This window comes from Callospermophilus lateralis, chromosome 14 (assembly GCF_048772815.1).
Source record: "Callospermophilus lateralis isolate mCalLat2 chromosome 14, mCalLat2.hap1, whole genome shotgun sequence".
NCBI classification, from domain to species: Eukaryota; Metazoa; Chordata; class Mammalia; order Rodentia; family Sciuridae; genus Callospermophilus; species Callospermophilus lateralis.
The window spans coordinates 38,841,080-38,865,940 of record NC_135318.1 but is presented as its reverse complement, the minus strand read 5'-3'; the positions used below and the strand labels follow the sequence as shown (position 1 = coordinate 38,865,940).

Genomic DNA, 24,861 nt, shown 5'->3' with positions numbered 1-24,861 from the left:
GCCCAACACTCCTGCCTGTGGCTCTCTGAGGAGCTTAGGTGAGAGTTTGTACCAGCATTCATCAGGGAAGGGCCGTGTAGAAACCAAAATCCTAAGGCAAAGGGAAAGGGGTTTTAGTCTTTTCTCGACACATTTACTCAAAGGTTCCATGTTCCCTTTAGTGGAGCCAGAAAAGCAAAAACAAAAGCCACGTTAAAAAACTTAGGAGACCGAGAATTGGAGGCAGAAAGATGGCTGATGCCAGCAGAGTAAACAATGTGTCTCTCCTGAGGACAATGAATTCATGAATGTTAGAGTCTCTGTCTTTGAAGGTACCAGCAGATAATTCCTGCATTGAGATTTTGCTTCCTGAGGAAAAATGGGAAAGAGAGAAGAGGGCAAAAGGCAAGAAAAGGAAAGAAGCAAGGAAGGAAGGAGAAAGGGAGCGAGAAACACAGGATCATCTTTCCATAAGCTGGGAAAATGGGATGCTACTTTCAATTTTTATAAAACCATTTTAACAGGAAGTAAGTAGATCAGTCTCCTAGAGCCTGGCACCAACTGAGACATCCTCTTCTTCTTCCTCTTCATCTTGGAAATTAGGAATCTTCTGTCCATACTGTCACAGTGAGTTGAGGCAGAACCTAATCTGGAAATCAGCCCTTCAACTTACAAGCAGTTCTTTCTCCCAGGACCTGTGCCTGATTACATAAGCCCACCACCAGGCAGGGCGTCTGATGATCAAATTACTACCCCTCTGCATCTTCAGTGTTTCTATCCCAAGGATTTTAAACAGCAGCCACTATTTTGGATAGAGGTATGTTTCACCTTTTGTCCCCTAGAGCTATCGATGACATTTATTTTATTGCAGAATGTAGTCATCTTTTCAGTTCACCAATTACCATGATGACCCTCCACATGCTGGTGAGATCTTTCACTCAGGGGCAAATGGTTACAACATGGTTGTCTGCCTGCCCCTTTCCCCTCGACACCCTCCAATCTTTGATTCCTATCCAGAGGAAGCTGCAGAGACAGGAAAAATAACTGGCCGACTCTGTTTTGGCTTCACCGCCTCAGATGAGACAGTTATTTCTGATCCTGCTGAAGAGCAAACCTGTGTACAAAGACAGTTTGGCTTATTGGGTCATTCTAAACCCAAGAGAAGACCAAGGCACCTGGTCTCCTATAAGAAGTCACTTGCTCCTAAGTGACTCTGAACAATGACTTAACCCCTTCTGAGCCACAGCTTCCTCTCTTCTAAACTAATTTTAATACACTGTTAGGTTGGATTGTTGTGAACACTAAAAGACACAGATTCCCCTCCTTCCCTACCCACAAGTCCCATCTCTCCTGGACCTTCCCTCCTTCTTCCAGGGTTTCCCTTTGGGTCAAGTGGTGCCGTCCACTTGCTAAAGCAAACAGCCACCTCCAAATTTCATTGTAGAAGGTAGTCATCTTTTCAGTTCACCAATTGCCATAATGCCACACTCCACATGTTGGTGCCACATTTCAGATTTTCACTCAGGGACAAATGGTTACAACGTGATAGTCGGCCTGCCAGGTTCCCCTTGGTGTCCTCCAGTCTCTGGATCCTATCCCAGAGGCAGCTGCAGAGAGAGCTCCCCTACCCCCTAAAACTCCCTTTGCAGCAGTCTGGTGTCTATCTGAAATCTCTTCTCCAGAAGAGAGAGTATTTTTTTTTATTTTGTTTCATTCTTCACAGAAACATAGGTGGAAAAGGGAGGGAAGGAAGGATGGGCCGGAGGAAGGAAGGGAAGGAGGAAAGGAGGGAAAGGGGGAGAAAGGGAAAGAAAGGAAAAATCCACTCCCACACCCCAAATCCCCAGTGTGTGTGCATGAATGCGAGTAGAAGGAGCAGGAGTGTGCTCTTTTTACATTATACTAAGGCACAAATAACCAAAATACATATCTGTCCAAAAGCATTTTTTTAGCTGAGGAAAGAAAGCATAAGGCATTTAAATTTTACAGAAAGAGATTGTGGGAGAGTGTTGGAAAGAGCACCAGATACAAATTTCATGCTCCTTACAACTGGCTCTGGGTCAGGTGTTATGTCAGTACAACAGAAGACAAAGCTGCATAAAATGAGGAAGGAATAAGAAAGTACTTGCCAGTTGTTGGCATTTTTCCCACCTGAGGAATGAGTATGGTTGAGAGCTCCCTGTACTAAAGGTCTCCCAGGTGCCCAATCTTTAGAAGATTGTTTCATCTGCATGCTCAGTAGGGCTTGAGTTGGACAAACCTAGACTTTGGCTTGGCAATCTTCTTGGCAAGGTATATTGAGGGAAAGTAGAGAAAATTTGCTTTGACTATTAGAAAAAAAAATAGAGAAAGGGCTGGGGTTATGGCTTAGCAATAGCGCACTTGCCTGGCATGCGTGAGGCACTAGGTTCGAGTCTCAGCACCACATATAATAAATACATAAATAAAGGTCAATCAACAAATATTTTTAAAAAAAGAAAAAAATAGGGAAATTATCTAAGGTTTTTTTTTAGTGTATTAATCTCTAAAGAGTAGATTAAATGTTGAGTGAACTAGAATTCAACATCCTGTTACTATGAAAGAACAATTACTTTATTTTTCCTCCTTAAAAGGATTAGATCAGGGTTATCTGGAATGTTGGCAGAAGAGGCTAAAAGTGCTGTTCAATTAGAAGTATTTCTGATTCACCCTTCAGTCTTCCAAGTTTGGGTCTTGGCTTTAATGATGATCAAGTCAGGTGCAAGTAGATGGAATATCTGGGTTTCATTGATTGCATGTGCTTAATGCACCAACATGAAAAAGCTTTATTATAACTGAGGGCCCACTAAGAAAACAACTCCTATGTTTTACCACATATATTGTTATCCTATCATTCTGTATACTTCATAACAGTTTCATTTCATTTCATATATCTGCCAGTTATCACCAAAGATTTCTAATACCCTACGATCTGCACCTACTGGTAAGAATGCAGAGGCATCACCAACCAAGGTGGATTCCATTTACCAAATGACACCTACAACTTTCTGTATACTTTATACATACTGCTTCATGAAATGTTCACAGTAGTACTGCAAATATGACATTACAGACAGCTCTGTTTCTCAAATGAAGGAAGCCAAAGCACAGAAAAGTTGGATAACATGGGCAGAGTCAACCCTGAAGCTCCTGGATAGCAGAACTGGGAACTGGATTTGAATCTGTGTTTATATTTCCTATGCATGACTTGGGTTCTTCTAGGGTGGTGTCCTGGGAATTTGGACCAAAAGTCAGCTGTCTAGGACATAGAGTCTCTTTTACAACTACTCTATCATGGCAGCATGGAGGAGCCATAGATAACAGATAAATGACTGAGCATAGAGCGATCCAGCAAAACTTACCTCAGGGACCCTGAAACTTGGTTTTAATTTTCCCATCACAAAAATTTATTCCTTTGAGTTTTTGCACCATGTAAAAATATGGAAAAGATTTTTAGCTGATGGGCCATAAAAAAAAAAAATCGTAAAGCAAGTCAGATTTGGCCCACAGGCTGTATGTCACCCACTTCTGGTTCAGGCTATACCTGAGAGAATGGATTGAATATTAATGGCAACCCAAGATGACACGCATATGGAGAGAGCAATACACTGGGTGAGTAGGTCAGGAGTTGGGCCGCTCAGAGGCAATATTTCCAGGTCATCCTTTAACTGGTTCTGATGAGTCAGAGATAGTAGAGGACAGCATCTAGAATCTGAGATACTTGAGTTTAAACTGAGGCTCTGCCATTAAGTCTTGGCTCTGTCTTCTGGGCTCTTGGCTGTATAATGGAAATTACATTGTGTGCCTAACTCACAGAATTGCTATGGGAACTAAATTAGACAATGTAGGTAAAACACTTTGCACGAAGTCTTTCATGCTGTTGATAGTGATTATGGCAGTGTTCTTACCTGGAAAAAAACTAGGCAAAAGCTACTTACCACACAGGGCTTTCATGAGGAGCAAATCAGTCAAGAGGTATGAAACTGCTTTGGAAAATTGATATAAAGATTTTTTTATAATTCTGAGAAGGTTTGCAATCTTTCTCTTATTTAAGAGTAATCTTCTCTTCCCAGTTGGCTGGAGCCCTTAACCTCCATGCGATTACTTTCTGAGTTAAATATATATATATGGTTCTTAAGGTTGTCAATATTTGCCAGGAACCCAGGGAACAACTTCATTCAGACCATTGTCAAAAGAATTTTGATTTCTGAATTATTGCCAAAACTGCTTCATCTGGAGGCAGTCAGTGAATCTAGAAAGGTCTTTTTTAATCTTGCCTTATTCTTTCTAGAGTTAGAATTCCTATAAAGATGTAAACACCCATTCTAAATCTGAAAATTTAAGTCAAGGCAATTGTATGTTTACAACCATCTTTTTATTCAGCAGGGTCAGATGACCATAACACCAAAGAAGAGAAGGGTCCACTGGTGGTCATTCCTGGCTTAGGGAGATCTGCACAGGGATTGTATTGTAGGCTGCAGCACATCCCCACAGCACATTCCCACACCTCTCTGCAATCTCATTTGCTGAGCACTTTGAATTATCTAATTATCTTTTTCCCTTTTTATTTTCTTTCTCTGCCTCCTATCCTTGTGGCGTTGTCTTGGTTTAGATCATTCTCCATACTCCATGACCCAAGATTATTATTTATTTAGGAGCTCAATAGTGTGTCTAGTTTATAGTCTGTCCTTAGTAGGCCCTTAATTCTGAGCAATGTATCAGTGTTCTGTGCAAAAGGGGGAGCCAGTAAATTGTGTGATCTCCAAGTGAAAGAGCTTTTGGATGTTTGCAAACAGGTTTAATTGTGGAATGTTGTTCCTAAGAACATCTTTGGGGATAATATTTCACAGAACATACTTTGGGAAAGATTAAAAGACTGGTATATCCAACCTCAGAGAGAATCCTTCATAAAGTCTGAACCACAGCCAGACCTCTTGACTCCCCACTCAGTTCTCAATAATATCTAGAGATGGACCCATAAGTGGAGTTTCATTGCTTTGTGCCTGAGAAGCAGCCGTTAAAGAATGTGCTGTATTCTCATAAAGAAGATGATTCTAAAGTATTGACTACAGCCATTAGGAAACTAGCTGTTACTTGTTAATGTCATGTAAGTTTCAAACTTTTCCAATCACATGTCTAATCATTTCACAAAATCCTCTCATACTGCTGATAGCAAGAGTTCACTCTTTTCATTGCCATTATCTTTGCTTAGGCTGAGACCATCTAATTACTTTCTAATTTATCTCCTTCCTACCAAACCCTCTTTTCCAAACCAACCTGCACACCATCATTCCATTTCCTCTATGAAACACCACTATCACCATGTTATGAATCCCTAGTTAGAAATCATTCCATAGCTCAATAGCTCACCTTTATGACTTACCTCTCACCATTCTCAGGAGAAACCTACTTCACAGGCTGATGTGGACTTTCTAAGCACTGTGTGTGCATTTCATCTCCCTGTATATCTATGGTATGCTTCTTGCTTGTGCTGTCCTAAGTTTCTTCTTTGCCTCTTGCAATGCATGGTAGTTATAATCTCACTCAAATTTTGTCTCTTTCATTATGTCATCCCTTATCAGCCTGTCTTTACTTCATCTTGCAATCATCTGAACCCTGCTGCAGTGCATTTCACACTTAATCTTGCTTTGCATTTAATTTTTCATGTGTGTCTTATTTCTTCAACTGCAGTGAAAATTTCCTTTGTACTGCTTATTGTGCCCGGTTCAATGCAATGTATGTTCCAGGCTCTCAATTACGTGTAGAACAAATGATTTAATAAATCAAGGGGAATTACATCTGTTTATTTGCTCTGCTCTCAGTATTGAAGAAAAGATTTCTATAAAAGATGGTTATTGTTCTCTCCTGTGGTGAGCTACTATAGGATTTGATAGTTTTCTTGTTTCCCTTGCTTTTTTATGTGTTTGTTTTAAGAAAATGCCGGTGTTATTCCAGAATCTATTAATACATTCAGAAAGACAGAAACAAGTCTCCTAGGTTAAAAGTTGAATATTCCATACTCTAGGCACGTCACTCAGTTCTTTTGACTTAAATAATAGTATCTGCTTCTCTCTACTTAGCAAGAAAAAAAATGAATAAAACTGCTTAAACAAAATCAATTTAAACCGGGCAAAAATGTTCAAAGAAAAATAATTTTGCCAATTAGGATCAAAGTGCACCTGAATGGTTTTCTATATCCCCTAGATGTATTTTAATTGTGGACATTCTCTCTGGTTATCAAAACCAAAAACTCCACTGTTCAGATTGCCCTAGGTATCCAAGTCCACACACTCCTGCCTCCATGTCTAGATACTTCTTTGAAAGAAACAAATAGCACTGCATTCATGCTAATGAATACATAATCCCTTTTCCTAATGCAAAATCCTCTACTTTAGTGAGAAATGATATGTCTATGTCCAACACTTAGAATTTAATTGGGGAAAGAGAGGTTTCTATTCCCCACAGAGGAATCAGAAAAAAAAATGACGAAGGAAATAGCTATAGAAATGCAGTACCTTGAAAAAGTGGCAATTACATTGTAAGGAAAGAATCTTTTAAAGTAGAAGATGAACTCTACCCTGAGAATTGGCTAAGAGCTATAATTTACAGAGTCATTATCAGCAATTGAAAAGTAGGGGTTTGAAAGTACAGAACTGCACTCACTTGGTAATGATAAAATCTCCTTGTTTACCTAAAGGTGCTTTCTGTCCTTCCTCATCCAAGTCTTCTACTAAAGAAACTTGAGCTTCAGAAGCAGGACATCATGGCAGAAAATGGGAAAACCATTTAACTTTTGATTATCCTTCTCCAAAGCCACTAATTGGGTTATCTAGTTACTGTGGTTGATTGGACTATGCTTTTTTTAAAGCTGTTAGATGTAGACTCTCCAATTTAGCTTTATTTAGACTAGATCTAGCTTATATATCCCACAAGGTCACTAGGAAAAAGAGTAATTATTTTTAATTGCCTAGGATCTGATTATAATGAGATTTGGATGTTGGTTCTTAATCTGACCTCTCCCTGAAGTATCTCACAGTGTGTTTCATATCTCTGACGGGAGCATGCCATTACTTTGGTCTTTCATATGAAATATGGCATCTGATCTGAAAATCTTCATGAGGGCTTGCAAAAAACTATTTCAAAAAGCAACCAACCCTTGTCATGGATTTGAACTCAATTATACTTTTAGTCTATGAGTGATTTGAATCTACTTTCTTTCATGTCTTCTCCTATACCTCTTTCAGCAAGAACCAACCCAGAACCATCACAGAATCCTGTGCTAGAAATAGAGGAAAAGACACAACATCTCCCTAATGCCCAGCTCAGTGAAAACCCCTGCAAAATAGGGATCCCAAAAGTTTATGTTTCAACAAAGCTAGGTCAGCTAGCTAAGGATATCAGAGAGAAAACTTATGAGATGATGGTTGAAAGATTGAGGCAAAATGATGCTTTGTTGACTTCAATTCTAAAATGCTTTGACTTCACAAACATCTTCAGGTACAAATGTTATGGTGAGATTGCACTAAATCACCAAGTTGATCTTAAAACGGGAGATGGCACATTTATTCACCAGCTAGCGGTCCAGATTCACCAGCTTGCAGGCCAAGGGACAGGCTGAAAGTCTACACCCTCCAACCACCTCCAAGGGTTACAATACACCTTTACAGTCCAAAAGCACACCAATCATACGTGGCTGTTGCTATGATTCAAAACCACAAACAAACATCATGAGATCTAAAATCATAAGCAGAAGGGGAAATGGGTCAAAATGATCCTAGTTGAGTACAAGTTATATAATGGTTACTAATATCTAGACAATCATTTTCTGACAGAGTACATTGTCCAAGAAAAATGAGAAACAAAAAGAGAACAATTTTACATTGCATAAGAAGAACAGAAACATTTGCGTTTCTAAACAGTGTGTGATAAGGAGGATCAGGCCAAGGCAGAGTTTTCTCATGGGAGAAGTATTTCTCACATGACATTAAGTCTCAGGGTAAAATGGAGTCTGTTTGGTCATTGCCCATAGCCTGGCCCATAACACCAACTTTCTCCAAACCAATAGGCTTTTCCTAGGCCTCATATTCCAGCAGTTTTTAAATGCTACAATGCTGTGATTACAGCTGTGGGATTTAGGAGGTGAGGATGTTTGCCTTTGGTTTAGTGGACAGTTCTGCTATTTTGAAAAGCAACATGGAAACCCACATACAAACAGCCCTCCTGTTACTTGCAGTTTGGTAGGGATTTAAAAAAAAAAAAAAAAAAAAAAAAAAGAATGTGTGAGGAATCCCAGCTCCAACAATTATTTTGTTCTTAAATAAACAAAGGCTGACAGGTTACACTGAACACTGCACCCCCTCTAGTATTCTCTTGGAATAAGAAGGGAATGAGAAACAGAGATCTCTGAGATGGGTGAGTCATAGCCTTGAGTACTAGATTTTCATGAGTGGCTTTAGTTAAATTCATAATAGTTCATGAAAATTTGGTTCAGGATATAGGATCACATCCCTAGAAAACAGTGTTACCTCTACTGTGCTTTTCTAACCTCTCAATTGCTCTTTGAGCCTTCTGTCTTTTCCTTTCCCAGATTCCTGCCCTGAGCTCTGCCCTACTCTGAACTCCAATGACCAAATTCAGGACAAAAAGCTAAAGTCATACATTTGGCATTGATACCCTTCATATTTCAGTATCCAATAAACTCTTGTGTCTCCTCTCTCATCTCCCATGCTCTCGGCCCTTTATTCTACAAACTACTTTCTTTTCCATGGCTCCCAGGTACATCTTTATATTCTCAACTTGAGCCTGTCCTATTTTCTCCAAACTGAATATATTCTCCTACTCCAGTATTATTCACCTTTGAGACCACAGTAGAGAGGCTCATTTTTCATGAAGTTTTCTTTCAACAGCAAATATGTATTGATTATATATGTGCAATACACTATACTAGGCACTTGGGAGAAAACAATCAATAGGAGAGGCAAGGTCCCTGCTCTTATGAAGTTGCTAAAAAAGAACATCAAACAAAGTAATAACGATAATGTTTTTCCTCACTCTTACCCACAATAATCAAAATCTCCATTGGAACCCAGAATAGTCATTGTCAAAACCACTAATTTGACAATTAATTGCATGTTTCTTTGTGTGATGTGAATCACAGACTGTGAGAGCTAAAAGAAACGGATGCCCAGGGAAAGCCAATGAGAGGGTAGCTGCCTGTCTGATGCCGGAAGAAAGCTGATGAGAAGGCAAGCATCAGCCTGTCCCATCCAGACCTGCACCTCTGCCTCCTCTAGTGTTGATTTCAGGAGCTGGGCAAGGCCACTTCCCAAATACCCGCTTTACAAACTATGAAATAAAATAGAATGACAAATGAACACCAGCAAATAAATGATAGAGTTTAACTGGCAGATATCCAAATATTTAAGTTTGTCTACAAGTTTTCAAACTGTGAAAATCCAAGAGACTGGATCCTGTGAGTTTGGATGAAAGGGACTGATAGAGAAGTTGGAGAAAATGCACCAAAGGGGGAAATTTAAGTTACTCTATTGCTTTTCCAACTTCATAATTTTTCCTAAAGCCACTTGTGTTCCTGAATGCTATTATGGGTAAGAGTTTGCCTGTCAATGGGCCCTGTATGCCAGTTTCCCCGCAGAGCAGCAGGGTATAGTCTTTGAAACTGGTAATTACATAGAGTTTGCCTTAACAAAGCCCTTAGGCTTCTGAAAATGACACACCTGCTTTGGCATTCGGGGGACACTAATAGGGAATTATTGAATGCTGTTGAACTTATAGATTACTTCCCTTTCCTCTAAATTCAAAGTATTTGGAAATTTATGTTAGCTAGAATAGAAAAGCAAGTTAAATATAGAATGATCGCTACCCATCATCAGATCACAGCCTGATCAGGTGTCAACACTCAGCCCCAGACCATTGTCACTGTCATTTGACCACCAAGATTGATTTCTGTATAGAAGTGGAAGAAATCTTCATTTAATCAGAATTTGTTTGTGGGCAAGCACTGCAGCATTTCTCTAAGTGTATGTATCGGGGGAAGAGGAGCACAAAACACATGATAGTTTTAAGTTAGAAAACAAACTGGAAAAGCAACAAGAGAAAATAGAAGAATTATGAAGAAGCAAAGAGGTCACTGGGGATACTATGTACAGCAGCAAAATTGCTTATCATGTCTCTGATTGTGAAAATCCACTGAACCCCTTCAATAAGAACGCACAGTCTTAGAAAGGCATCTAATTCCCCCCAAACAAATACTAGAGACAAGTGGAAAGAGAACAAACAGTTCTGGTAGCCAGATAGGAGAACAACAAAGCACCTCTTAGAAGCAGATCTCTCAGGGAAGATCCTGGAGAAAGAAGACAAGCAACAACAGCAACAGAATCCACAAGGACCTCAGTAAAAGAACCAGCTGGGTCATTAAGTCAGGAATTCCTGCATCACAATCTTCAGGTCTTGACTCAGGCTGGTCAAATTCCCTAGAGAAGATGCTTTCCAACTCCTACTTAGAGGGTGAAGCCCTCACTGCCAACATTCTGACATTTCTAGTAGCTGGAAAGAGGGCTGGGGTGGGGGTATGGTCTCAGTATCCAGCACTTATTAGTGGTGCCTGGTACCCTGAAGCCAGGGAACTCTATTTTACTGTCTCTAAAGAATACATCTTTAGTGTTTTGCTGAGGTGGGTAAGACCTCTTACCTAACTGTTCTGAGTGGGAAATCTGGCTGTATCTTAAATTTTGCTCTTTATTTTATCCATCTCACCTTATTTCCACCTCCTGCCCCACTTATACAGGTACCCAGTGGCTCCAATTCCTGAGTTATATTAAGGATGGTGTAGTACAAATCACATTGCTTTAGGATTAGATCTTCTTGAGTCTGTCAAATTAGCCCTTCTCAAATCTCCAATATGCATGCAAATGAGAGGACTATAATGTGAAAATACATGTTCTGATTCAATAAACTTCAGGAGGGTCCTCAGAGTTTACGTTGCTAACCAGTTTCCAGGAGATGTTGGCAGTGCTAGTTTCAAATCCGCATTCATCCATCTTCTGCATGATCCTAATATTTTGTTAATCTTATTCTTGTTTCCTTGTGGTTTTATGCCTTTAAAAAAAAAGTCCCTTACTATCGTCTCAGTGTGGTTTCAGGAGGAAAAAAAAATAGTTTTATATTTAATATGCCATCCCTACCCAGAATCCCCATTTGTTATTCAACCCACTCAATCAGGCTCTGTCTCTATGGGTTCCAATGAAAATTCTTCTTGTCACAAGTGTCAATAAACCTCTTTATTTTCAGTATGTTTCATACTTTGCTTAAATTATTTTTCAAATAAAAACATAAAAGTTTGGATAGCAGAAGAATATCCTCAATTCATATAACAACTGCTGTGGTCTCTTCTCTCTTCACATATTACACATTCTCAGGAATACACCATGTAGCTGACCGTCCACCTGCACTGTTTTTTTCTTTTGACTTCAGACTTCTGCGACACCATGCTACATTTTGCCCTACGTCTCATCCCGAACGCTGATCTCCTCTTCCGAGTTCTGTACTGCTAGCCAGCCTCTGAGTGTGGCAGGGCCTGGCTTCACCCTGGACCCTCCTCTCTCTGGACTCTGTAAGATGATCCCATCCAGTCCCATGTTTTAAAATATAACCTACATCCATAATGTATACGGCATGCCTGTCCACTCCATGGAGCCTTTGACATGGAATATCCAACTCAAACTTTGACATCTTCACTTGAATCCCTAACTGTCATCTCACAGTCAACAACAACAACAAAAATAATGCACCAAATGTTCCTTTCCCAAGCCCTGTAGACACTTTCTCCTAGTCTTTGCTATCTGTATAAATGCATATGTCATCAGATCCTCACCCTCAAATCAATCCATGGCCAGATTCTGAGGATTTAGCCCACCAAAATACAATTCTATTGTCCCTACAACCACCTTAGCTCAGACCACAATCATCTCTTATCTGGGTGACTGCAATAGCTCCCATCACTTTCCATTTTTTGTTTTTGCTTGAATCTACAGTCCATCCTCCATGTGACAGCAAGAGTGTCTTTTCAAAACATTATGGCATACAATTACTTACAATTCTATTTAGAATAAAAATTATTCAGCCCATGTTTTTTTGATCACCTACCATGAGAGGCAGTGTTGTGGGTACTGGAGATTTAACAGAGAGCAAAATAGACCAAATTCTTCTCTCATATGGAAAGTATATGTGCTTTTCCATGACAACAAATCATCACGTGGTCTGGCCTTTGCTTGCTTTCCATAATGCTCATGCTGTAGTGCTTACCTATCACCACTGTTCTCTAGCCACTCTGGACCCACCTGGACCCCTTACTACTCTTCCAGTACACCAATTTCTTTCTACTTGAGGTGTTTTTACTTAGGTTTTTTTTTTTTTCCCCTGTCCAGGATGTTTTTCTCTCTCCTTTTTACGTGGCTTCTCATCTTTCCAGTCTCCACCAAATGCTGCCCCAACAGAGGGACCTTTCTTGTGCAATGCACTATAATTCCATCCTCCATTATTTTAGCATGTAATGCTCTTATTACTTTCATAAATTTACTGCAACTTGAATGTTATTTTTTTTTATATTTTCTTTTCCCTACCCCCAGCCACTATAAACTAGAATTAAAGTTGTGTGATGGTAAGAATTCCACTATGTTGCAATGTTTCTGGTACAAAGTACATGTTCAACATGTATGTATGTGCATTGAATGAATAAATGAAAAGCCCTCTTTTCATTTATTTTTTTCATTTAAAATGGAAAATTGAGTGATATATATGATACACATATTATATATTCCTCACAGCCCTATTTACATAAAACCTTACATATATATTATATATACCTAATATATATACACCTAGTCCTACTATGTCATTATGCTATATGCCCTTTCACTGTCTTACAAAATAGTTTTGTACTACAGCTTTCACTGTTCCAATTTTGGAAGTAAGAAAAAAATGAAATCAAAGGAAGAATAGCCCAAAGTCACCAACTTCTTGGTTTCACAATTTAAATTTACATTCCTAAAAGAGCTGATTTTAAAACGTACCTTTTTGTGCTAACCATGAAAAAAGAACAGAGGATCTCCCTCTCCTCTGAACTAGTCTAAATTTTTCATTTGAGGATTTATATATGTGTGAGGCTGGAGTCATTTATAATACAAAATTTACATATTATCCTGCCCCTCAGACCTAACAAAGTGAGGGTTAGCACTGTACCCTCTGCTGTACCCAGCCAGGTTACTTCGTAACCAGCCAATAAGGAAGAGACAAGAATACAGATAAAGAGTGATTCAGGGGGTCATGAATAAGTAGGATGAAGATGAAAAAGTAAATATCAGTGCATGCTTCCATTGGTAAAATAAAAAATAATCTGAAATAATTTAATGTTAAGGAGCTGTTTGAGCATCTATATGCCTGTGAAGGAGGCAGTTGACAGGCTGAATCCAACTCTTTGTTGCCTTTCACACCTTTTCTATGAAGATAGCTCCCCAGAAATAGCTAACGCTCGGCAGGTTGAGTAGCTGATCTTCTGCAGGTGCAGAGGTTTAGCAGAACGAACGCTGTGTGAAATAGAGGGCTTGATGGAGGCTCAGAAGTCATGTACATACTCCCTAAATGGTCCTCATTGAATGAAATGAACCTTGATGATGATGTTTCAAGAACTCCATTGAGTTCCGGAAAAAAAGTTTATATTGATATAACATGATTTTACAGTCTCTTTTCTAAGACGTATTACTAGATTTGGAGAATTGTATCCCTATTTTCTCACTTTAGTTGTTATTTAACATGTAGGCCAAGGCTGTTCTAACAAGACCACGGCTTGCTATATAATACCATATGAGAGGCACCAAGGTGGCTCAGTTCCCTGAAAATATCTCTTCTACTACTTGTCACAATGCCATCGTTAATAAATCTATCTTCAGAACCTTAAAGATTTCTCTAATTTCTAAGTCTCTGAAATTGAAATATAAATCTTACTGGTGAGATTGGAGCCCAAGTTTTTAACAACTAGCCCTATGCTCTGGCTTTTAAAAATGTGCATTCCTCACAGCCCTTTTACATAAGACCTTACATAAAAACATAATTTCATGATGAAATCAGGAATTTGGGAAATGCTGCATGGTATAGCCCCAGTTCTAGACTCTCAGAGGCTGTCCAACTTTGTCTAATCCGTGTTTTTAAAACACTTCAAGAAATGGATATGATGACTGATTAACTAAGAACATATTTTGGCAAATGGGACTTTAAAAGTACCCAAAGGAACTAAAGTGTTGACAAATGAAGGCAGTATGTGCATGAGAAATAGGTCATAGACACAAAAATTCCTTTTTAAAATCCTAGATAGGCCAAGTCTCCTCTGCAAACCTTCCTTGCTCTTCAAATCAGAGAAATTTTGCTAGATGAACTTGAGACAGTATATATTATTTCTCTCCCCTTGTTTTAGAAATGAAAAATGAAGACTAGTGAGATGAAATGACTTGTCCAAGGTCATATGGTTAATTAAAGGCATTGCCTATCCTCTGTTTCCGAAGTTAAGAACTTTAAGCCTGCAATTTCCAAGCTTCTGAGGTATGAGCTGGGTTGTAGCTCAGTGTAAAGCATGTGCCTTGCATATGTGAAGCCCTGGGTGGTTCGTTCCCCAGGTTGAAAAAAGAAAAGACAAAAAAAAACTTTCTGGATATTATGAGCATGAGAACTCCACTGCTGACTTGTTTTTACTGTAGCTTGCTTTTGGAAAAAAAAATAATAATTGAGACACAATTCATACACCAAACAATTTACCCATTTCAATGGTTTTGTATTCAAAGATAGGTATGAACATCACCATGGTCGATTTTAAAACATTCTTAGCAGTGCAAAACGAAAACCCATACAAATTAACTATCACCCCTCTACCTGCCCACAATCTACTCAACCCTAAGCAAGCACTAATTTACTTTCTGTCTCTGTAGATTCCTCTAGTCTGGACTTTCATGAGTGGAATCACACAATATGAGGTCTTTCATTACATACTTCTTTCACTCAGCATAATATTTTCAAGGTTCATCCACACTGTCAAACTTCAGTATTTGTAGGCATATTGTGCTATTCTTTCAATAATTCTTTGAGATAAATCCTTCTATAAAATAATCCAAAAAATGGGAGTTCATAACCCACTTGAATCAAATGTATGAAAGATGATATGTCATGAGCTTTGTAATGTTTTGAACAACCAATAAAAAAAATAAATAAAATAATCCAATCATATTGTTGCTCCGTCAAAGAGATCATTTTAAAAGTCAAGAGTTTGATATTTATTCAGACCCAACAATGGCTCCTGCTAGCTCTCTTGTTTTCCCAGTCACATCCTACAAACTAACTGGCCTGCACTAGAGTTCCATTAGCTCTATGAATCTCCCAAGGGCCTCTCACCACAACCTTCACTGTTCCTGAGAGTGCTCCTAGGCTAAACTTCACTGTGTTTGACTGGCTTTAAAATGTTATGCGCATGAAGTCAGCTGCATTGGGAAAAAAAATTTAAAGTACCAGTACCACTATCTATTTTATAGCCTGCTTCTCCCTTGAGGCAAAATCTCTGAACCAGGGCTCTGAATCTGGGGGATGAGTTCAATAAGAGGCTTCTCTCTGATACCACCACTCCAGTAGCTGAGTGCTCAGTGAACAGGGATTGGGGCCCAAGATCCTTTTGGTTTGAGTCTTGGGGCCTGGAGCTCTTGTACCATGAATGGGGGCAAGAGCTCTCAGGGCCCCAGTATTTTCAGTAGGCCACACTCAAGATGAAAAGAAAGTGAGCCACCACCTCTTAACCACACTTGTCCAAAACTTAGCCTCCCCAAAAGGATTAGGGGGATGATGAGAAATGCCAATGTGCTGGCCCTCTTGGGAGCTGGAAGAGAGAAAACCCTGTGTTCTTGACAACAGGACAGCAGTCTGGACTTGGGTCTCCACTTACTTGAGGTCAGAGAGGAGGATGAGGCAATGGTCTTGGTTCAAATAGACAGACCCTTATGGTTTTTACTGCATTTTTCTAAATTCTTGAAAACTCTTTGCTTTGGGGGGCCATTTCCAGAAGCTCTGAATAGGTCTTATGTTTGTTTTTGTGATTTTCATCAGTTTCACTATGGAGCCCAACAGCAGGTTTCTTCACACTGTCATGCTGGAAGTCAATCCCACCACCATGTTCTTGACCAAGAAAAGCAGAGGCAGAGTGGGCTATGACCGAAAACAGCAGAGTAGTCAGGCACCCAGAATGATCATCTCTGAAGTTCTTGGTGTGTCCTTGAACATCACCAAAAAAAAAAAAAAAAAAAAAAAAAAAAAAAACTGTTGGGCAAGCCAGGAAGAAATAAATGTTATCACAATGAAGTTATTCATCCCATTTTTTATTTTAATGTTTTTCCTGTACGTTATTCATTTTAAATAATTCAGTACACATGTCCTAAATATTGGTCTAGTGAATGGTAATGACACTATCACCTACAAAATAAGAGCACTAACTGCTCTTCTTGGTAGGCACTACAGTTTCTTAAACACTGTGACATGGTGAGCAAAGCATTTGGAAAGGGAATTACGACTGAAGGGATGTTTTCCAGGGTTGCTTCAGTTTGTTAGAACAAAGGAAAAGAACAGATTTATTTTCTCCTCAGCAGAATAGAGATAAAATGACCTTCTCCCTGTGTATTTACAGTCCTGACCATTCAGTTGAAGTGATTTCAGCAACAACGAGTGTACAGTTGTACCAAATGGAAAACAAGTCAAAAGTTATATCAAAATCCCGAGTTCAGCATCTTCAACGGCAAATCACTGAGACTCTAAACAAAAGCCATACATCATCCAAAACCCATAACTACAGGCAACACATCTTTATTGAACACTTTCAGTGTGCACAGCAATTCTCTAGGATATAAGAGCAAGCCCTGACACACAGACCCTCTGTCTATACACCCCGCCCCTGACCAGTACTGAGGATTGAACCCAGGGTGCTTTGCCACTAATCTATATCCCTAGTCCTTTTCATTTTATTTTGAGAGTCTCACTAAGTTGCTGAAGCTGACCTCACACTTGCAATCCTCCTGCCTCAGCCTCCTGAGTAGCTGAGGTTACAGGTATTCATCACCATTGACATAGACTCTATTAATGCAGCTAAAGAGAATAGGCACACATTTGCACAAACATAGAAAAAGAGAACAAGACTTTCTAATGTATCATGTGATAACATTAGGATAGGATGAGAAGAACAATATTTGAGTCTTGGAGAAGTCCTTTGAAGGGAGAAGTACCTATGCTAGAATAAATATAGTATAGCACATCTTTGAAAAAGGTGAGACATGTGCTGGGTATAAAGGGATTTAAATATATGGTTGTGAGACAATTGTGCAATAGGCAGAAAGAACACCTAGAGAGCTATTCTAATAGCAGGAAATCAAAGAAATAACTTTTACTTCTGAATGAGAAAGCATTACCCCTGAATTGTCAATTTCATTTCTAGAAATGTACCAAGTATAGCTCATGGGTTAAAGGGAGGAAGTTGAAGCATTTCTATTCCAGGTCTTTAATTTAAGATTATCCAGTAGGAAACAAAGGTGTTCTCTTAACGGTTTGTGAAGGTTTGAATAGAAAGAACTAAGGTGAGCTTGAGAGAAACTTGGTGAAGTGCAATGAATGGCTTTAAAAAATCTCTGTGACTAAATATAGAACAAATCAGATCCTGCCTTAGTTTGCAATTGAGAAAAATAAATGACTTAAGTCACTAGAAATATTTTAGCATAGAAGTGATTTTTTCATTCATTTATTTTAACTGCCTTCAGAAGGGATGGACTGAGATCACAATACGCCTAGAAAATCTTTGAATCTGAAGCAACATGATTTCCAAAATAAAGAATTCCTTCGGAGAAATAAATAGAAATAAATAGACCCCAGTTAAATATAGATAACTTTCCCCCAAAGTTAACTTGAAATTTACCATTTTGTTTGTTGGTCTTCACCTCTTTCTTTAAACAAAGAAAATAATAATAAATGAAAAAAATGAGTATAAAAAATGAATATCAATAAAATGCTGCAAATATCCTGCCTCCCCTTTTATTGTATTTTTCTAACTCTGCCTTCAGGGAAAGCAGTCAGGATCAGCTACTGACCTGCAGCCCACCTCATTTCATTTTTGCATTGCTCTCCTTAAGTTGTCTCCTTTCCAATAAGCATTATGTGTAAGTGACACTCCAGGGGAAATCAATTCCTTTTGACTAAATAGAAAAGCCCATCTACCTCCCTCGAATCATAATTGGAGCTTTGTTTATTTTGCTGTTGTTTGAACCCCATAACAGCCACCCTCTTGTTTTCAACCAAAGTTGAGTAGTGTGTCTGCTGCAGCCTCAGGGGGACGACTTGCCAGCTTTTAGGAACTTCCCCCTCAAGGAGGGAATAATTAGAACCACTTTGTTATCACAAGCACATTTCTCAGCAACTGGCTAGACCTTGTTTTTCTCAAGATTGTTTAAAGAAAAAGTCCTTTAAGCCCCTAAGAGGACAGTCTTTCTTATTTTCTCTCCACTAAGAAAGGAGGTACAGTTATAGAAAGCATTCAAATACGTAAGAACCTCAGAAACCGGGATCCCCATGCTTCATTTCTCTTTGTCTCAGGTTTGCCGAGTGTTAAGCGTGTCTTAGGCCTCAGGAGATACTTTTTCCATAATTATAATTAATAATGCGCACTAAATTGATGAGTTGGATTGAATTGAATCACATTGAATAGAGCATCTGTGAGCTGACAGGTGGTGGTGGTCAAGAAGCCAGAAAGAAGGCCAGGGTGTTCCATTCACCAGACAATCAAGGCTGGAATAATCAGGGAGTCCAGGCTTCCTGGCCATTGAGGAAGACTGAGACTCAGTGACTTACTCAAGGACAGATAGCAAAAAGGGAGCACAGCTGAGACTCTAGACATGACAACATGTGCCTACTGGGCTCAGGCACATTGGGTACACACTGTATGTCAGGCAGAGCTCCAATGTCACTTGCCTGATCTCATTGATTCCTCATAATGACCCATTTGCTTAATTGCTTCATGCCAACAGAAACAGAAGCATGAAGCAATTAAGTAACCCAAGTGGTACATCTAGGATTTGGACACAGGAAGCAAGACCCCAAGAGGTATTTCTTTACCATTTTCAGACATCATGGACAGCTAAGGAAAAGAGTTGATGACATAGCTTAAATAAGAATTTATAATGAAGAAAAATAACAACATTAAAGAAAATGGAGAAGCAGAAGAAAGACAGGCATATTTCCCCTTTTGAGAACTTAAAATTATAAACTACTCCAATCTCCTGAAGTAACATTTTAAAATCTCCTGAAGTAACATTTTAAAATATCCAGATTATAGATCTCTCAGTTTCCTCAAATTCAGCCTCAGTAGACACTTTCAGATTACATTATACAGAGCCTTAGAAGTTGTGTTGAGGGTCTAATTTATGTTTATGGGAATACCATAAGGTAAAAACTTTAAAAAAATGATACATCATCTCATATTTATATTTATCCTTTCATTTCAAAATATAACCCTCTAATGTTAAAATAGTCAATTATTGCCTTGGGCTCAGAGCTGCTTCTCAGTGCTGGACACCGTTCGGTATCCTCATCTCCAGAACGACCAAGAGTTCTGACATGGGGCTAATTTCCTGCCTTGTACACTCAGAGGCCCACCCACCTCCAGGTTTGGTGCTCCCATAAGTGAGGACCAAATACCTTCACCTAGCCCAACACTTAGAGGAGATCATCCTATCTCAAGTAGAATGTCCTAGGGCAAGAAGGTCAAGCAGCTTGGTGGAATGAGCCAATAAAGTGAGTGAAAAGACCTCGGTGTTGGGGGCTGGGGATGTGGCTCAAGCGGTAGCGCGCTCGCCTAGCATGCGTGCGGCCTAGGTTCCATCCTCAGCACCACATACAAACAAAGATGTTGTGTCTGCCGAAAACTAAAAAATAAATATTAAAATTCTCTCTCTCTCTCTCTCTCTCTCTCTCTCTCTCTCTCTCTCTCTCTCTCTCTCTCTCTCTCTCTCTTTAAAAAAAAGAAAAGACCTGGGTGTGTTTGTGGCACTCACAGTACATCATTATACAATCTAGGAAAATCATCTCTGGGCCTCAGTTTGTTCTTCTATAAAGTAATGAAATTGGGATAGGGAGAGGGAGCATGGGAGGAATAGACAAACTCTAGATAGGGCAGAGGAGTGGGAGAAGGAAGGGAGCAGGGGTTAGCAATGATGGTGGAATGTGATGGACATCATTATCCAAAGAACATGTACGAAGACACGAATTGGTGTGAATATACTTTATATACAGAAATATGAAAAATTGTGTTCTATATGTGTAATAAGAATTGTGATGCATTCCACTGTCACGTATTTAAAAAATAAAACCAATTAAAAGAAAAGAAGGAAGGAAGGAAGGAAGGAATGAAGGAAGGAAGGAAGGAAGGAAGCCAATAAACTAGAACTCTGCAAAAAAAAAAAAAAAAAAAAAAAAAGATGATGGAATTGAACACAATGATTCTCCAAAGTCCCTTCCATCCCCCTAAATAGAAGGAAAACTTGAGTCCTAGGAATGAGCAATGTCTGAGATCATTCAACCATTTAATATTAGAACTTGTTTCCTGGCTAGTTCATTGTTTTTCCCAGCTCCTTTAAGAGACCCTTTACAGCTCTGTTATTTGTGATTCTAGGATATCCCATGGACAGTGGGAAATCCTGCTTCTCATTCTGATGCCTTTCTTCTAGCTTATTATGAATAAGAGGCAGCAGAACCAAGCCAGGTTATCCAGTGTATTTTCATTGACAGCTTGCTTTCTAGATACTGCTCAGAGAGGACAAAGAGAAAAGGTTAACTGAGCTCATCAGCCATCCACAGTTTTCTAGTCTGTAGGTCTGTGAGCAACTGACATTTCATCTGCATCACTCATCCAGTGTCAAGACTGGGGAGAGAGTGAGGTTCACTTCAAATGGAAGTGTATGATGATTCCTGGATTTCTTTATCTAAGTCCAATGTTTAAAACCAAATTTGAGGCAGCAATGGCCTTTAAGTGATTCAGAGTTATATTCTAAGGAAAGAAGAAAGCAAATATTGCTTGGAACAAACTAATTCATTCATTCAATAAATAATTATCAATTTTCTATTATCTGCCAGATATTGTTCTATATGCTGGAGACACAGCAGAAAACAAGACAGATTACAGGAAGAGATGATAACTGATAATGAATGGAGGAAAATGGATCAGATATATAAAATGTGGTATGTGGTGATATATTCTTCTAAAAAATCAAAGAGGAAATTAGGAACTGTGAGACATGGTAGATTTTGCTGGTCAGGGAGGCCAGCAGAGAAAAGACCAACTTAATAAAGACCTAAATACAATGAAGGATTAAATCATGGGACATCTGGGGGAAAATTGTTCTAGGAGAAGAATTCACAATAGCAAAAATCCTGGGTAGAAACACATCTGCATGTGCAAGAAAAAGCAAAGAATCCTATGAGGGAAACAGATACATGAAGAGGGTGCAGTGTAAGATAAGTCAGAAAGTAAGAGGTTGCGTGTAATGAAGGGCTTGTAGCCCCTAATAGGACACTAGATTTTCTTCAAGGTGAGATGAGAAATCATTGAAAAGATGTAATCTGATTTATGCTTTAAAAGAACTACTGTTAAAAATAAAGGAAGAAAGTCATGACAGATCCAGGAAGACCATTTAGGAGACTATTAAAATAATCCATTGAAGAGGAGATGATGGATCACATGAAGGTGACAACAGTGGAAGTGACAAGAAGAGGTCAGTTTCTGGGTATATTTGGAAGGTTCAGAAAACAAGATTGCTGACAAATTGCATGTGGGGTATGAGGGGAAAAAAGTGTCAAAGATGGCTATAGGGTTATAAACTGGAATGAGTAGAAAAATGGAGTTGCCATTTAGCAGGATTAGGAAGAATGCAGGAGACACATGGGGCTAGCAGGATAAAAACCATGAGCTAGACTAAACCCTAGGGAAGAAAGAGCTTTAAGTCTTCAAAAATTATTCCTTAGGCCACAGTTATGATCTGGATATTTAACGACACTCTTGTTTTCTGATGCTATCCCTACTAAACTTTTGCTCATCTTTTGCCCTTAGAATGTTACACTCAAAGCCATGTACCCTAGAACATCTAGCAATGGTACGGGAAGGACCTTCCCTTCCCTAATACCTGCCTCATCTGTTCATTTTATCATCAGCACTCTGTGTCCTTCTTCTTGGCTTTCTTTGGTACAGTTCCAGTGTCTCTGCTGGTTCCCTTCTCCCCCTCCCACACCCTGCCCCAGAAAGCAACTCTGGATGGAGGTCTCTGGTATCTGATTCTTGCTGGAGGGGACTTGATTCCTTTTAAATCAGAGATGATGGACATAATGTGGGAAGACAGACTATATGACTCAAGTGAGCCATTAACTTCTATGATTCCCAGAATTTTTTAAATCTCAAATTGAAATGTAGAGAAAATGAAGGAAGGAGAGAAGGAGATAGGGAAGTGGGGAGAGGTGGATGTTATGATTTTATGAAAAGAGGATCATTGTGAACTAGGCACATAGAACCCACTGTGTCTATGACAACCTTCATTTTATAAATGTAGAAGTGAAGATCCAGAGAGGGGAGATGACCTTCTGAAAGACACTGAGCCAAGATTTGGCAAGGCCAAGAATGCAACCCAAGACTGAAATTTAATTTTTAGCAGATTTGAGCCCTCTTTACTGAGCCCTCTTTACTTAAAAGTAAGACAGAGGATTGTAAATTCTTTTTTTTTTTTTTAGAGAGAGAGAGAGAGAGAGAGAGAATTTTTTTAATATTTATTTTTTAGTTATCGGCAGACACAACATCTTTGTTTGTATGTGGTGCTGAGGATCGAACCCGGGCCACACGCATTCCAGGCGAGCGCTCTACCGCTTGAGCCACATCCCCAACCCTGTAAATTCTAATGGGAAGCCATAGAAAGTGGCAGAACTGGAATGGAAAGTCATGTTTTCAGAGCATTCTCTTGAAGGTAGGTGTCCAAAATAAATTTGAAAAGGGAAATATTTGTGAAACGGAGACAGAATAGAAGACTTTGTAGTTATTTGATCAGGAGGTAAACAAGTCTCTGGACCAGAATAAAACAAAAAATAGAGAAGTAAGTTGGATCCAAGGTATATTTCCAAGAAAGAAGTGATCAGATTTGGGGAAATGAGAGTTGAGAACAAGAGATAAGTCAAAGCAGGCCCCGACTGTTGTGCCCACAGACGCCGACTCCCTGCTTCGCAAGTTTGTGGTAACCCTGTGGACTCCTTCCTAGAAACAGCCAGAGCTGTCCCCCGCCTGTGCATCAGGAAGGTGACAGTTCTGTCAGCAAAATCAGTGAGTCACTAGCTCACTCCCTATAAACCAGAAACATGCTCGGGTGGGTCTGTCAGTCTGTTTCCACTCTTTCTTTCCATCTTGAAGGTACAAAGGAATATGCTCAGAGCATGCTTTAGGCAAAGCATATTTTATCCCAAAGCTGAGAAAGAAAAAGTTCACCTCTCATGCCATCAGTACTAGGATTTTGAAAGCACCAAAAAGTGGATAAAAGAAAATAAGCTACAGCAAGTGTTCTGATTCTTTAGATATGAGCAATTTGCGGTGGCATGCGTGTCGCCTGGCTGAGCAGACATTGGGGAGGGGAAATACAAAAGGAGATTTGATTGAAGTGCTTTGGAGGAGAATTTTCTCAAATAAATAAATAAATGGAAAAACATCATGATCAAGTGAAAGGGTGTTTATTTTTGTCTTCATCATAAAGGGATGAGGCAGAGAATAGATATTACCTATGAACATTTTTTTTCATAAGAAAAAAATTGGGGGGACTTTGATGTAGTATTGCAGCCTTCCTAAAACAGACTCCAATTCTGGGGTTAAGATTGCTATGCAAGTATCTCTCCCAAGTTTCTTTTTTTCTTATGTACTGTGGCATTAAAGATGACAACATGAACAGGAAGGTATACAGTTATATAGAATCTGCCACTCATACACTGTCAATAGTGAAAGACCCCACAAAACATTGAAATATAGTAGATGCCCAATAAATGAGTTAGCCCCTTTCTACACTACTTTTCCTATAGAAATGCATGGTGCTAGGTGCTTTTAGAAATATCAAAAGTGGTCAGAATTCTGTGCCTGTGAGTTATTTTCTTTCATAACAATAGGTACCATTTACTGTACACTTTACAGTTGATAAAGCACATTGGCATTATCTCATTTGGTTTTCACAATGCATAAGAAAGAGGCTATTATTCTATACTGAGAACACCGAAGGTGAGAGAGGTTAAATGATGTGTCCAGAAGTATACACTTCATAAATGATGAAACAGGACTCTGAATCCATGGTTGCTGTGAAAACCAAAACTAGTTCACAGAAATCACTTGGCAGTGAATGGAATATAGAAGTTGCTTAGTAAATAGCAGCATCTTGTTTCCCAACATACAAGCATTCCGCTGACCATATATCTCCAAAACTATGCCCCAGGTTTACCAATTCTTCCTTCAAAGGATGACTACCTAACACAGAATGATTTGGTACATTAGCTCTCACTGCCTGAAAGTTTCTAAGGAACTTCTGTTTCCTGGTCATTTATGACACTGTGAAGAAAAACCCAAATTCCCAAGTGTCCTCTTAGTATGTCACAATGCATTGCACCTTCAAATACTAATACCTGATTAGTCTGCATTAATGTTGGTTTAGAATTTAAAATATGGAAATGGAGGGTTGGGAATATAGCTCAGTTGGTAGAATGCTTGCCTTGCAT

General features: G+C 39.1%; 1 protein-coding gene across 1 annotated transcript in view; it reads left to right on the top strand.

Moving 5' to 3' along the window:
- The window catches only part of Fshr (follicle stimulating hormone receptor), a 151,037-nt gene that overhangs the window by 290 nt on the left and 125,886 nt on the right, over positions 1-24,861 (top strand). The window lies entirely within an intron of this gene.